General features: G+C 45.5%; 1 long non-coding RNA gene across 1 annotated transcript in view; it reads left to right on the top strand.

Annotated features, from left to right (window-relative positions):
* Positions 1-2,512, top strand: part of LOC112660604 (uncharacterized) — a 57,048-nt gene extending 54,536 nt beyond the window's left edge. The window contains exon 4 of the long non-coding RNA XR_004813949.2: positions 2,217-2,512. This is a non-coding gene — a long non-coding RNA (uncharacterized LOC112660604). The remainder of the gene's footprint in view (positions 1-2,216) is intronic.
* The last annotated feature ends 13,575 nt before the right edge of the window (positions 2,513-16,087 follow it).

Below are 16,087 nucleotides of genomic sequence, written 5' to 3'. Positions count from 1 at the left end.
CATCAGGACAGGTAGAGGGAGCTGGAAAGGGGGGGGGGGGGGCGACAGGAAAGGCTGAAAAATGCACCAGGGGACAAAGCAGGGTGAACCCTGCCAGGACATCAAGAGGAGGGTCACTTCCAGCAAAGCCCAGGAGTATCTTCCAGGCCTTTGTGATTTCTGCACAGCCCACACCGGAGTCCTGGGGTGCTCACACACGCAGTCCAACGCAGGGCACTTGGGAAACCAGGACCAGTGGACAACAGGCTCACCTGCCCTCCCGCTGAGGAAGCATTTTCACTCCCATCCTCTATGACAAGGGAGCATCACAGGGCAGCCTTACCCTTTAACCGCTCTTGCTAAACTTACCAAGTGAAATAAATCTTCTAGCACATCTTCTGTGGAGAAAATTCCATACAACCGGATCTCTCTCTACGTGTCGTCAAAGGTCAAGGACTCACGTGTGAACTCCAACCCTGAAAAGTCACAAATTACATCTCATTGACTTGATTCCTCCGTGACCTTAACCGTGTAGCACGAGGACAAGAAAATACCTTGTCAGAAATGTGCCGTCAGGGGGGTAAGGATGGTAGGGGTGGCACACAGAACATTTGTCTTTAAAAGACTCAAATATCAGAGTCAGGGAGGAGAGTCACCTCTGTCATCACTTGGACATCAAACAGGGGTTTCATAGTGCTCCAAGATGAACTTCCCTCGTCTACCCTTGGCTCATCATCTCACCAAAACCAGCCCTGGCACGTACCTTGTCTCCATAAGTGACGAGTCCATCTTTCCAGTTGCTCAGGGCCAACACCACGGGCCTGTCTTTGGCTCTTTTCTCTCCCACATCCCACATCCCCTTCATAGCAAACCGTGGCAGTTCTACCTTCAAAGCACGGCTGTCCTGAAGGGTCCAAGCCCTCATCATTGTCCAGATAGTTGTCATATCCTTCTAACAGCTTCCTGGTTTTTACCTGCTTCTACATCACAATCTTCGAAAAGATTCTTCAGCTCAGAACCCTGCCATGGCCTCTCATGTCACTCAGAGTAAAAGCCAGAGTCCTCACCAGGACCTGTAAGACCCTACTTTCTCCATACCCTCGTCACATCTGGGCTACAGCCACAGTGGGCCCCTCATGGTGTGTCCCATGCACTGCAGGCATTCCTGCTGCAGGGCCTTTGCACATACTCGTTGCTCCACCTGGGCTGTTCTTCCCCCAGATATCCATGGGCTTTAGGCCATCATTTCCTGCCTTTGCGGTTCTTCCCAATACCCCAGCAGAGAGGTCTTCCCTGGCCTCCCTAAGAGAAATAGCCACATCACTCCCACATCCACATCGCTTTCTCTTCCCCCCACACTCAGCTCGCTTTGTTTTACTTCCTAACACTTCTCCAAGTAGACTTTGTTCAGCTTATCTGCTAGTTGGGAGATAGAGACCAGGAGTACTGGGCTCCTTTATGCCCTTCTCAAGCCCAGACCCGAATCACAGGCCCAGGGGTTCAAACACTGGGGTTTTTAGGAGGAATAAAAAAAAAGGGACCTGGAACATTTCTGGAAGCCCCTTTATTCTGTGCTGGGAGAGAGAAGGAGGCCTTGAAGGGACAGGTGCTCTCACAGAGAATCTACTTAAATCACTTAGCAGAGGGCCTGGCACATAGTAGGTGACCAATAAAGGTACACATTCATCGTTGTTATTTTTATTCCCCGATTCTTGGATTCCACACAGATCAATTAAAAAAATTGGCAAAAACTTAAATTTGGGGTATCTACGTTAAACAAGACAGTGATTTACCAAATACAAACTTTTTCTTTTCTTTTTCTTTCTTTCTTTCTTTCTTTCTTTCTTTCTTTCTTTCTTTCTTTCTTTCTTTCTTTCTTTTCTTTCTTCTTTTTTCTAAACACAACCAAATGCTTAAAATTGATATACCTTTAAAAAACTTTGTTCAGGGCAGCCCCCCGTGGCTCAGCGGTTTAGCACCGCCTTCAGCCCAGGGTGTGATCCTGGAGTCCCAGAATCGAGTCCCACGTCAGGCTCCCTGCATGGAGGCTGCTTCTCCCTCTGCCTGTGTCTCTGCCTCTCTCTCTCTCTCTCTCTCTCTCTCTCTGTGTCTCTCATGAATAAATAATAAAATCTTAAAAAACAAAACAAAACAAACAGACAAAAAATATTGTTCAAACTGAAAAGGCTATGATAACCAATGTAATACCCAACCCTACCCTGGGTCTTCTCTTGCAGGGGGAAATTTCTTCCAGAAACATCGCTGAATCCCCTGAAACACAGATGATAAAGGAGATAAAAGTTATTGTGGCCAGGTTCATCTTACTGAAGTTGAAAACTATATTGTGGCTAAGTGAGAGAACATCGCCATTGGTAGGAAGTCTCCAGGAAAGTATCTGTGGGTACCTAAGCTGAGCTACAGAGAGTAAAGAAACAGATTTGGGGTGTGTGAATGTGTGTGTGTGTGAGAGAGAGACACGCACAAATGTTGAAGCAATGAGATGAAATATTAAAAGTAGGAAGATGTAGGCCAAAGGAAGGGGTTTTCTTTATACTGTTTTTAGTTTTGTAACTTTTCTGTGAATTTGAAATTATTTCCAAATAAAAAGATTTAAAAAAACCAAAAAAACAAAACACCCAACAACGACCCAAACACTGCTTATGGTTCAGGACTTTCATGTCACAGGACTTGCATGTTATTTTTAAAAACAGGAGGGTAGGATACCTGTGCAGATTAGTTGAAAACATAGGGAATTTGCTTATCGACCTTCAAATCAACAAAAGAAGATAAAGTTCCAGCTGGTAATGAAGAAGATGGGTGTTCTGTTGGTTAGTTTTTGGTGGTGGGGAGGTGGGGGGGCTTTTTGTTTTTTTGTTTTTGTTTTTTTTGAGTGTTTGCAATGCCCTCAAGACTCTGAAAAGTGAGGTTTCATCTTAAAGTATGAGAAAACTTTGGAAGATTGTTAAATGAAGCCTGCATTGAGATGCTTCGAGACAGGGAGCTTCTTTGAAGTAGTTTAGCATTTCAGAGCTTCACATGTTAATTGTATGCAAAGAAATAAAACACTTAAGCAAACTTCAATCTAAGGAGATTTGCATAAAGGATTAGGACCCATTGGCCCTCCAAAACACTCTTCCATCTGAAAATGGGTGCGCTGGGCTCTCAGATCCCCCAAATTTCTTTGTGCTCTCACTGAAGTCCGATTTAATCCCGCTTTCTTCATTTACACCTTCTCCCCAAACCTCCCAGGCCTGTGCTTTGAGAGCTAGGGATCATTCTCCTCCCTGGTTGAGGGGGGTTTTTCCTTCATTAATTTCTCTAAGAAGATTACCGAGTGCTTGTTTGTTGTTGTTGCAGCAACTAATTTCCCTAAAGCTCTTTGTTTTTCCAACTGGTTTACACTTTAATGCCCTTGGATTGAATTTCAACAACAAGGGATCAACTTGACCAGCTCTCTTTAGGAAGAAAACAAAAACTGGAAACTTGGTGTAAACTATTTTCATCACAGGCCTGCTTTAAAAAAAAAAAATACATATTCAGCCCTCTCGACAGTTTTCAAAGAGATGTGTCCTAATTAGCATATCATTCAGGCACTGTTTCCTTTCCTAAGTCAAGGTGACCTTCACTGGAACGGAATTTCTCTAATTCCACTGGCTAAGTGATGTGAAAAGTAACATCCCACAGCATCCTGTCGGCAGAGCGGGCTTTCAAACATTTGGCCTGTGTTTTCTTTCTCTCCTGTTTGTTTGTTTCTCTCTTTCTAATATGCCTCGCTTTTAAGAGCCCAAGGTTGAAGCCGGATGGCAGACACCGCTGCAAGAACTTCAATATTGTGACATTTTGAAAGTGATCAGAAGACTGTGAGTTAGATCTTGTTTAGAAATCCCTTTTTACCAGGATAATTGTATGGAAGCTAAGTGGTAACCCCCTTCACTCTGATTCACAGCCATTTAAACATTTGTGCCAGTTAATTACCATAATTGGTTTGTTTAATTAGCATGAGGAGCACAGGCGCTTTCGCACACAGGGACGCCTTTATTTGCTGGGAGATGCCGCCACTGTCAAGCACCCCAAGGACACCAGCCTGGCTATTGACGGCCTGAGTTTGGCTTCAGGGCTCTGGGGACTTGCTCTGGCCCTAAGTACCTTGAAGATTGACCCTTGAACTTTCTAAGCCTAAAATGCTATTGATAGTCTGTACTTGATCAGAAGAAAGGAGGTGGGGGGGGGCCGGCAGGGGTGCCCTGTGGCGGGGCTGGAGCTCAGCAGACCTTGGGGGTTCACCAGATTCATAGGCAGTGTGCCCGGGAGTCCCTTCTGAAGGCAGGATCTGGGGGACCCCGGGCTGTTTTGCTCAAGGACTGTTAGCCCGCACCTGATGAGGTTTTCTGCTCTGAGTGCAGCGGATGGGAAACTCCTGGCCAAATTCTCCAGCCCAGGAATGACTGGGGAGAGCCTACTATGTGCAGAGTAACCTGCTAATCGGAGCATCACCCATTGGGAGAGATCGTAGAGGCGGAATTCAGATCGTCCGGGTGTAAGACCAGCATCGCGCCCGCCCTGGGTGAGAATGGCAGGGAAAGTTCGAATCAGGATATTCCATTTACAACGTGCAGTTTTGTGTCCTCTTCTTTTCAAGATTGAACTGTAGGACCCAACAGGTAAAGAAAAACCTGTCATGCTTTTAAAGTGTTGTGAGTCTATGGTTGTACCTTGCTATCGATTTGGGACGGGGTTCCTCCCTAGGATAGTAGAAATGTGTAGGAGGGGATCCCTGGGTGGCTCAGCGGTTTGGCGCCTGCCTCTGGCCCAGGCGTGATCCTGGGGTCCCGGGATCAGGTCCCGCCGGGCTCCCTGCATGGAGCCTGCTTCTCCCTCTGCCTGTGTCTCTGCCTCTCTCTCTCTCTCTGTGTCTCTCATGAACAAATAAATAAAATCTTAAAAAAAAAGAAATGTGTAGGAAAGGAAGGATTATTGAAAACCATCCCAACAACAACAACAACAAAAGAAAACCATCCCAACCAAAGGAGTCCCACATCCCACAGGTGAGCTATCTTAGATTCCCAGTGAGTGACTTTGGCCTCCCCTAAAACATTCCAAGGAGAAGGACGGAAGTGCTCAGAATTCTGAGTGGCTAGAGTGTAAATCAAGGACAGAGCACCTTCTCATGTCCTCAACCATGCAGAACCTGCAAATACATATATTTAAAAAGCGCTTTGAGATAAATATCTTCAAGGACCTCTAGAAGAATAACTTCAAACCACTTGAAATCCATCCATCGTGATTTTGGTCAATAATTGAATTGAGAACACTCAAGGAATAATTTTTTGCTTTTTTTGGGGGTGGGACAGAAGTCCCACATTCAGATTCTTTTTTTTTTTTTCTGATTGTGCTTTAAATTTTATTTGTCATTAGCTTTTTTTTTTTTTTTTAAAGGAATCCACCGTCCTAATTTGAGCTCTGATACGACCTAGCTAAAGGTTCATGGCCAAACGGTAGCCTATTGTACACAATCATATAATTTAATGAAAGCGAGTGCACTCCATCTTTCAAAATCTGCACCAGCGCCCAGCTATTGATCTGACATTTATCCAGGCATGTCTTCTTGTCCAAGTGTCTTAATAATCTAATTTGAAAATAGGACTCTTCTTTGAGAATATCTGAATTTGACCTCCACACTTCCTGCAACCTATGGTAATGTTGGGCTAATATAATTAGGAGGTAAGCTAGCATATGCCTGGTTTTATGAGGAAGTGAGCGGGGGCAGGGCATCATTATTTGACAGTTATTATAACTTTAGAAAGAGTCTCCACGTACTGAGGTGTCATGAATAATTAAGAGAAGTGTTGCCGCCCACTTTAATTAGATCTCCGTGCATTTTAAAATAAGTATGTGGAGGCCTGTGTGTGACAACCAGAACTCTCTTATTTGGGCAGCAGAAAATACTCGTACCAGGGACCCTACTGTCATTATTACTCAGATTGCCGAAAGGGTGCTGCCACAAAAGGGAGCCTCTGCGTCTGTGCACCTTCTCCCAGAGCTCCTCTCCCTTGTCAACACCCTGCTCCCGGCATCTCACCGCCCTCCTATCTGAGCCAACATCAAGATGTGGCTGCTTCTCGCATCATTATTGTTATCAACCAGAGCAAAGTCAATGTGAAAGCCACCACTAAAAGAGCAGTGTTTGACATCACGTTTTGGACCTGAATAAGCAAATAGGCAAATCGAATCTTCAGGGTCAAGCTTTATAGTCATTTTTATGACCCAGGAAATCAGTTTTGGTGACAGTGATGACAAATGCTGAACACAAAGGCCTGTATAAATACATCTATGAATGTTGCCTTCCAAACCCTCGAGGCCATTGGTCAGCCCAGGGCACTCCCACCAGGACACCTACTGCTCCGCAGACACCTACCCCACTGGAAGAAAGAAGGCCAGAGGGACCAGCATGTTGACTTTAAGTTGACTTTAAGTTTCTAACAATATGTGTAAGAGCGTGAGAGGGCCCTGCTTAACGGGGGTGGGAAGTTAATGAGGTTGTGACACCTTTGAATTTTCCTGACGCTGCTATTAGCAGGGAATAGTTGGTGACCAAAGTTGTCAAACTTGGCTACTCACTGGAATTATCTTAGGAAAAAATCTTCATCGATTAAAAAAAAATTTTAACTGAAATGATCCTCCTCCTCCTCATCATCATCCAAGCTTTAAAATTTGTTTTCATGCCCAGGCCACACTCCTGACCCACTAAAGCAGAATTCCTGGAGGTCGGACCCAAACATCAGAGTTTTTAAAAACTCCCCAGGTGGTTCAACATGGGGCTACGTTTGGTTTAATGTTTTGAAACAGGAGGCCGCCTTAGAGAATATTTTTATTTCAGAACCTCGAGTTTTGATGGCTATGCTGTAGTTCTCCAGAAACAAACAAAATAATAACGATCAGTTAAAGACGTGGACATGTAATAGCCTAATTATACAAATATTGTCGGTAACCAGACGCATTTACTGGAGAGCCTCCTGCTTCTCCAACAGAGCGTGTTTGTGTTGCTCATAATGGAAGTCCACCTCCCACCTCCCCCTCCCTCCATCTGTTGAACTAGCTGGCACAGGGGCTGCCCTTTATCTCATATTTAAAACACAAGCAATGACTGAAATTCATTTTCAATTTATTTTCCAATCATATGAAAGGAAGAGAGAGAAAGATTATTCTATTGAATCTTCTTCTGGCTGGTAAAAGGTTGGTAAGGTTTGTTCTGGATGCACGGAGAGCTCCCAGGATAGTCTATAGGGAGCGGAGTTAATCGAATAAACTAATCTTGGCTGTGGAGATTAACTCTCTGGCTGCAGGAGGCGAGGTGAGGCAAAATGCAAACAGCAGAGATCTCGAGGTGCTGGAGGCAGTTCAGCATCTCCCTTCCCTCGCCCCCCACCCCATGCAAGGGCTCACTCCCCCTGTTAACATTTGGGAAAAGGGTAATGCCTGGCCAGCCTGCTGGGTGGAGCCCAGCCCCGAGTGTGGTGCCTGGAGGCTGAGGTCCCTATGAGGTGGTCCTTGGCTTTTCTCAAGGGGCAAGACTGCTGTCTTGGGGAGGAGCTGGACCTTTGCCAGCTGCGAGTGTGCTGGCTGCATATACTACCTGGGGGTGAGAGTTTGGTTCAAAGCGGCCCCTGACAGTGGGTAAGCAGCCTGACTCTAAGAACACATCCTTTCAGCCTTTAGTTCCCTTAGCCAAGGCACGCAGGCCGCATTAAGGGGGGTGGAAACAACTGTTTCTGAACCCAGCCCCCAGCCTTCCTGGGGATCAGCCCCGAGGGTGGGAGGTGGGGGTGGTGCTGGTGGCCCGTGAAGGGTCTCTGAAGGGTCTCTGGTCGGAGAGGGCCTCCTGCACCCTGGGAGGGCTGTCTCCCTCTTTGCACAGTTCTTGGGGGAGGCAATCTGAGTGCTGCTCCCCTGGGTCCACCCACTCCTACAACCCCCAGCTTTAGTGGGTCAGGGGCTCTGAGCCCCTCGCTCTGACAGGAGAGACAGTCGAAAGTGACAGCAGCAAGGTCCCTGGAGGGACTGCTGAGGCTCTCTGGTGGGTTGACACCTCCCTTCTCCCCCTCAACAATGCCCCCCAAGTGCTAAGCCAGTCAAGAGTTAATTTTGTTATTCTACAGATAAAATTAGTGTAAGCACAAAGGTGAGAACACCTACTTCCCTAAGATTGATCACTGCTCGCCAACTCCTGCAGCACCAGTGCAGCCTGGGCTCTTTCTAATTTCTCTTGTCCCAACACTTTCAAGGGTTCTGCAGTGGGTAGCTCTCTGGACTTCACTCCTAGCGACTTCAAATCTATCCCTTACCAACAGCCAGCCGGGTGAGGTTCTTTAATCCATGCCCTGTGCCAGTAGAGCAGACCGGTCCCACGGGTGCCCGTGGAAGCCGGGTGGCCTGGCTTTAAATCCCGGCTTTGCCACTGACTGGCTGGACAAGTCACAGAAATCTGTGCATGTTCTTCGGGATCATTTATACAACCGGAGAAAGACTCTAGCACTGATCGTGTGGGCTTGTTGTGAAGCCTGGGTGGCTCAGTACATGCTGTTCCCTCCTCCATGCCTTGCATCTTCCCAGTTAGAGAAGAGACCTTGAAGCTCCTTTGGCTTTCCCATCATCAGCCCTGATTCATGCTGAAATGAGGACAGATCCTTCCCTGTCCCCAAGGGAAAAGCAACTCTCTCCCCTCCCAAAGCCCCAAAGCCATCTTCCCCAGACTTGGCCAACCAAATCCATGCTGAAGACTGTTGCAGGCTGGCAGCAGGTGGCTTCCAGAGAGTAAGCTGGGAAATCGTAACATTTCATCATCTCCAGAGGAGTGGGGCTCTAGGAGGAGGAAGAGGCTACATAATGAAAGACAGCAGAGGCATTTACAGCATTAGGAGGCAACCCAGGGCACTGGGTACTGGGCACCGGTCTGTGTGCTCTACCTGTAGAGGATTCTCATCTATCCTCAGAGGAATTTTTAAGGTAGGTATTTTTATCTCCTCTTTTTGATAAACTGAAAGGGCTCAGAGAGGTTAAGTGACTTGCCCAAAGTCACATAGCAGAGCTGGAACTTGAACCAGGTTTTTCTGAAGGTGGAGGCTGTGATCTCAAACACCACTCTCTATTGATACTCACGATAGAGTATGGTCCCGATAGAACGGCCTTCCCTCATGATTGAGCTAGAAGACTTGGCATTAAATCCAAAGTCCTGTCTTCTAATCATGGAGACCCTCAGTTCTCCATGTTTCAGGGGAAAACCTAGACTCAACAATGTCTTCCAGTTGTTGCTGCTCTCTTTCAAATCCCAGTTCTGATGATACCTCTTCCAGGAAATGGTCGAAGGCTCCCCCAAGGCAAGGTGATCTCTCAGAGACTTCTCTAAGCTTCACTCTGTCTGATGATAAAAGGTAAACGCATCACTTCCTGATGGGAGGGGCTATTTGGGTTCAAATCAGTATCTCCGAGCACCTGGGTGGCTCAGTAGGTTAAGTGTCTGCTTTCGGCTCAGGTCATGATCCTGGGTGCCTGAGATTGAGCATACGTTGGCCTCCCTGCTCAGTGGGGAGCCTGCTGCTCTCTCTCCCTCTGTGCCTCCCCCACTCATTCTCTCTCTATCTTCAATAAATAAAATTTTTAAAATACCCAGTGTCTTTGTCTTCTTTCTCTTATTGCTACAGTGCCAGGTTCACAGGGAGGGTTTCACACACGTCTGTGGGCCAAGACAGACAGCGGGCTGTCCTCTCTAGCTTCTCCATAGCAAGTGGCCAAGGTAGCAGGTGTATCCTTCCCAGCCTCAAACTCAGATGTACGCAGAGACCTTGATTCCCTGACGACCCAGCTGAACTTTGCTCTCCAGCCTGGATTCCACCCAAGGGCAGAAAACAGAGGTGATAAGCCCAGTGCAGGTTTCCCCCCTTAGTCCCTTTTGGATAAAGAATCCAGGCAAATGGAAGGCCTCCCTGCCCTCCTCTTCTCCCTCTCTTGACAATGTGGATTTAAGTTCTGGGAGCTGGGGAGCAGGACATCCAGCGGGGAGGCCTCTGGTCCATCCTTACCAGCGGCTGTCTGTTCTGGGTCCTGCCAGTGGCCATGGCTTACTGGCAGCCAGGCCTGGTGGTCTCCATACAGAGATGTGCAGCCATTGAAGCAGTGCCTCTGAGGCTCTGACGTCTCAAAGACTACGCCCAAGAGTGGATGGGACACGGGACAGAGGAGTCTCTTTTCCATGGTCGATCTTTCTCCTGCGTGTTTTCAAGAGTAGCAACGTTCTATGTCTAAGACATGTCTTTTTAAGATTTTATTTATTCATTCTATGAGAGACACACAGAGAGAGGCAGAGAAACAGACAGAGGGAGAAGCAGGCTCCCTGCAGGGAGCCCGATGTGGGACTTGATTCCAGGACCCCAGGATCACGCCCTGGGCTGAAGGCAGACGCTCAACCACTGAGCCCTCCAGGTGTCCCTCTAAGACATTTTTGATACAACTTGGCCGCTAAACACAAAGCAACTGTTTCATCTGATGCTCCACCAAGTGACCAGTGGTCTTTTCCAACACTAAGTCTATTTGGAAACTTCTCAAAGCTTCCACATTGTGGTTAACCTGCTCTTCCCCGCTTCTTTGCAGGAAGGCCATGTTCCCACTACTCCCTCTTGCAGTTCACATTGCTGAAGACTTGCAGGGGTTCAGGCCTGTGCTGGGCAGTAAACAGGCAGAGCCACTGGATTCTCACCCGCCCTATGAGGAATGTTCAGTCATTAGCCTTCTGTTATACAGATCGGGAAAGCAAGGATCACTGAGGGCCGCTGTATCATGTCCAAGGCCCATGATGGTAAGTGGCATCCCAGAAGTGAATTGGCACTTCCTAACAGTGAAGTGCATTCAGTGGCTCAGGGTGACATGTCTGAAGTTTGCCCCGATCGTGCCCCCATAGCAGCTCTTCTGCATGAAAAAGTTCTCCAAGGGGGATCCTCAGCATCTCTCAAACTCACATGTCCTTTGTGTCTTTACTTGTCATTCCTTTGATTACCAGCCTCCATCCCATGCCCACGCTGTCCACCCAGCTGACTGGTGGTGGCCTCTCCGGTTCAGATCAGATCCTCAGGTCTGGGAACAGTAGCTGCTACATAGCAGATGTGCCCTATATGTCCCTCAAATAGATGCTGACCCCTCTATTCTATGTGCTCCTGCCTAATTAATTCTCCCTAAGACAGTTGCGAGTTTTGTTTCCTTTGCTCAGACCACTTTGGTGGCTCTGTGTTGACACAGAATGATATCCGTGTCCTTCTGTCTGGCATTTCACATCCCTAGAGTCCATCCTGAACTTCAGTGTTCACTCTGCTTCTATTCCAATCCAGCTTCCACTGGGAGCCATTTCTCTAGGAGGCTGCATACCTCCCTGTCTTCCTCATCTTAGCCAAGCCGTTCCTTCTGGCTGGCAGCTTTGTCCTGCCTACCCCCCATCCCCTGCAGAAGAGCCCTGAGAATCCCTAAATGCTGCCTCCTTAAGGCAGCATCCTCTATCTCCCCATCCAAACCCCCAATATACTGGTGTCCTCCTCTATGGTACAGTAATTAAGGGCCCAGCTTTGGTATCAGAGAGTCCTGGGTGCAAGTTCTGGCTCTTGTCTCTTCTGGCTTCGTGACAGTGGTCAAGCCATTGAAGGAATTGGAGAGCCAAAAAATGGAGGTAATACACATAGGTCAACTTGGTAATTTAAGAGAGATGATGCTCCCGAAGGGGTTAGCACTGTCCTAAGTGCTTAATGATAGCAATTAATCAATTATTAATGACTGTCCACCAGGATATCTTATCTTCTCTCTTCTATAAGACCCATGGTTCTCAACTTTGACATCAGAATCCCCAAGGGAACTCTTAAAAACCCTCTCAGAATTCTGCCCAGGATGCATCCTCAGGGATTTTGACTTAATTGGTCTGGGTTGGGATCCTTGCATTAATACTTTTTATTTATTCTTTTTGTCTATTGTTACAAAATATACATAATATTGATCATTATTTTAAAAAGATTTTACTTATTTATTCATTCATGAGAGACAGAGAGAGAGCGGCAGAGACATAGGCAGAGGGAGAAGCAGACTCCCTGCGGGGAGCCCGATGCTAGACTCGATCCCTGAAACCTGGGATCATGCCCTGAGCTGAAGGCAGACGCTAACCGCTGAGCCACCCAGGCGTCCCAATATTGATCATTTTAACCATTTACAAGCATACGATTCAGTGGCATTAGACACATTAATGCTATTGTACAAACATCACCACTACCTATACCAAAAACCTTTTCATTACCTTTGGGAAAAGCCATGCCCATTAAATAATCACTCCTCCTGCCCCTCACCCCAACCCCTTGAAACCCCTGTTCTAGTCTGTCAACGAATCTGTGTATTTTAGGGTCCTCATATAAATGGAATCAGACAATCTTTGTCCTTCTGTTTTTTTTAAAGATTTTATTTATTTATTCATGAGAAACATAGAGAGAAGCAGAGACACGGGCAGAGGGAGAAGCAGGCACCCTATAGGGAGCCTGATGTGGGACTCCCAGATCATACCCTGGGCTGAAGGCAGGCACTCAATTACTGAGCCACCCAGGGATCCCCCCTCTTTCTATAACCAATTTCACTCAGCATAATGTTTTCCAAGTCTATCCATGATGTAGAATATATCAAATTTTCATTCCTTTTTATGGTTGAATAATATTCCATTGTATGTATATCCCGTATTGTTGATCCATTCATTTGCAGAGGGACATTTGGGTTATTTCCACCTCTAGGCTGTTGTGAATGATGCCACTGTGAACATGGGTGTATATGTATCTGCCCCAGTCGCTGTTTCCACATCTTTTTTTATTATTCAAATTCAATTAATTAACACATAGTGTATTATTAGTTTCAGAGGTAGAGTTTAGTGATTCACCAGTCTTAAGTAACACCCAGTGCTCATTATATCACGTGGCCTCCTTAATGCCGGTCACTCAGTTACTCCATCCCCCTCCACATTCCCCTCCAGCAACCCTCAGTATGTTTCCTGGTGTTTAAGAGTCTCTTGGAGCACCTGGGTGGCTCAGTTGGGTAAGCATCTCCTCAGCTTCAGGTCATGATCCCAGGGTCCTGGGGATTGAACCCTGCATTGGGCTCCCTGCTCAATGGGGAGAAGTCTGCTTCTCCCTCTCCCTCTGCTCCTCCTCCCCCCACCCTCCCCAGCTTATGCTCTATTCCTCTTTCTCTCAAAAAAAATATATATATATTTTGAGAAAAAATATTTTTTGAGAAAAAAAATTTTTTTGAAAGAAGAGTCTTTTATGGTTTGTCTCCCTCTCTGATTTCATCTTTTTAAATTTTCCTTCCCTTCCCCTATGTTCATCTGTTTTATTTCTTAAATTCTACACATGAATGAGATCATATGACAATTGTCTTTCTCTGATTGGCTCATTTCACTTAGCATACTACCCTTTAGTTCCATCCACATCATTGCAAATGGCAAGATGTCATTTTTTTGATAGCTGAGTAGTATTCTGTTGTATATCTGTACCACATCTTCTTTATCCATTCATCTATTCATGGGCGTCTGGGCTTTATCGATATTTTGGCTATTGGACATTGCTGCTATAAACACTGGGGTTTCCACTTCTTTTGAATGTATACCTAGGGGCACAATTCCTGGGTCATATGGTAGTTATGTATGTTACCCTTTGAGAAACTATCAAGTGGTTTTCCACAGCAGCAGCACCATTGTTATATTCCTAGCAGCAATTCATGGGAATTCTAATATTTCCATATCCTCACCAACACTTGTTATTTTCTTTTTTTTTTTTTTTAATTGTAGCCATCCCAGTAGGTATGAAGTGACATCTCATTGTGGGTGTTTTTTTAAGATTTTATTTATTTATTTGAGAGAGAGAGAGAGTACAAGTAGGTGGAGGGGCAGAGGAAGAGGGAGAAGCAGACTCCCCGCTAAGCAGGGAGCCTGACCTGGGGCTCAATCCAGGACTCTGGGGATCATGACCTGAGTTGAAGGCAGATGCTTAACTGACTGAGCCACCCACATGCCCCTCATTGGGGTTTTGGTGTGCATTTCCCTAATGACTGATGGTATTGAACATCAGTGTGTTTATTGGCCATCTGGTTATCTGGTTATCTTCTGCAGAGAAGTATCTATTCAAAAACTCTGCCTATTTTTTAATTGAATTGTTTGCAATGTTGTTTCAGGAGTTGTAGGAATTCTTTATCTATTCTGCATATTCATTCATTTGTGGGTATATGGTTTACAATTTTTTTCCCATGCAGTAGGTTATCTTTTTGCTTCCTCAATAGTCTTACTTGGTACACAAAGGCTTTTAATTTCAATGAAGTCCAATTTATCTATTTTGTATTTTGTGTTTTGTATTGTCTGTGCTTGTCATGTCACATCTATGAAACCATTGCCAAATCCAACGTCATGATGATTTATAGAACTTTATAGCTTCAGGGCGGGCTCCCTGCGTGGAGCCTGCTTCTCCCTCTGCCTGTGTGTCTCTGTTTTGCTTTCTCTCTCTCTCTGTATCTATCATGAATAAATAAATAAAAATCTTAAAAAAAGAGAACTTTATAGTTTCAGCAACTCAGCTTAAATCTTCGATTTATTTTGAGTTTATTTTTATATATGGTTTAGAGTAAGAGTCCAACTTGATCATATTGTGTTTTTTTAAGATTATTTATTTATTTATTCATGAGAGACAGAGAGAGAGAAAGAAAGGCAGAGACACAGGCAGAGGGAGAAGCAGGCTCCATGCTTCTCTGACGTGGACTCGATCCCAGAACTCCAGGATCACACCCTGGGCCGAAGGCAGGCACTAAACCGCTGAGCCACTGGGCTGCCCCAACTTGATCATATTGTACTGTGAATATCCAGTTTTCCCAGCACCATTTGTTGAAAAGACTGCCCTTTCCTCATTGATTTGTCCCCTAGCCAAAGATCAACAAAAATCTTAGTTTGGGCTGTTATGGGCTGCTATAGTATGGCTAGACAGTCTATGTTTAGTTGAAACAACAAATGTTTGTTTTTCACAGCTTTGGAGGCCAGAAGTCCAAGATCAGGGTGCCAGTGTAGTTGGGTCCTTGGTGAGGGCTCTCTTCTTGGTTGGTAGGTGAATACTTTTTTGCTCTGTCCTCACATGACAAAGAAAGTCAGCATCTCGCTCCTGTCCATTCTTATAAAAGCACTGACAACATCAAGAGGACCCACCTTCATGGCCTAATCATTTCCCAAAACCCTCACCTCCAAGTACCATCACGTTGGTGATTAGAGCTTCAACATATGAATTTTGACACAAATGTTCAGTTTATAGCACCATAAAGGTGAGGGTTTATTTCTGGGCAGTTATGTTGCATTGGTCTATGCTTGCCCTCATCCCAGTGCTGTATTGCTTTTATAACTATAGCTTTATAGCAAGTTTGAAAGTTAGGCAGTGTGAGATCTCCGTCTTCTTCTTTTTCAAGATTGTCTTGGCTATTTGGGACCCCTTGCAATCAATTTCATATGAATTTGAAGACCAGCATTTCCATTTATGCAAAAAAAAAAATGCTTCTGGAATTTTGATCAGACTGTGTTGAACCTGTAGATCATTTTGGGTAGTATTGACATCATAACAATGCTATGTCTTCCTATCCATGAACAAGGGATGTCTTTCCATTTATTTAGATCTTCCTTAATTTCTTGTGTTTTTGTTTTTGTTTTGTTTTGTTTTTGGTAGCTTTCAGTAGGCAAGTCCCTCACCTGCATGGTTAGATTTATTTCTAAGTATTTAGTTCCTTTTAGGCAGTAATGTAAATGGAATTGTTTTTTCATTGCATTAATATTTGTCAAAAGCTCCCCAAGAAATGCTCATGTGCAGATGGAGTTAAAAACCACCCTCTTAGGGATGCCTGGGTGGCTCAGTGGTCGAGCATCTGCCTTTGGCTCAGGGCATGCTCCCGGGGTCCTGGGATCGAGTGTCACATTAGGCTCCCTATGGGGAGCCTGCTTCTCCCTCTGCCTGTGTCTCTGCCTCTCTCTCTGTGTCTCTCATGAATAAATAAATAAAATTAAAAAAAAAACAAA

Source organism: Canis lupus, chromosome 2 (genome assembly GCF_003254725.2).
Source record: "Canis lupus dingo isolate Sandy chromosome 2, ASM325472v2, whole genome shotgun sequence".
Classification (NCBI taxonomy): Eukaryota; Metazoa; Chordata; class Mammalia; order Carnivora; family Canidae; genus Canis; species Canis lupus.
This window is presented reverse-complemented; position numbering and strand designations above follow the sequence as displayed.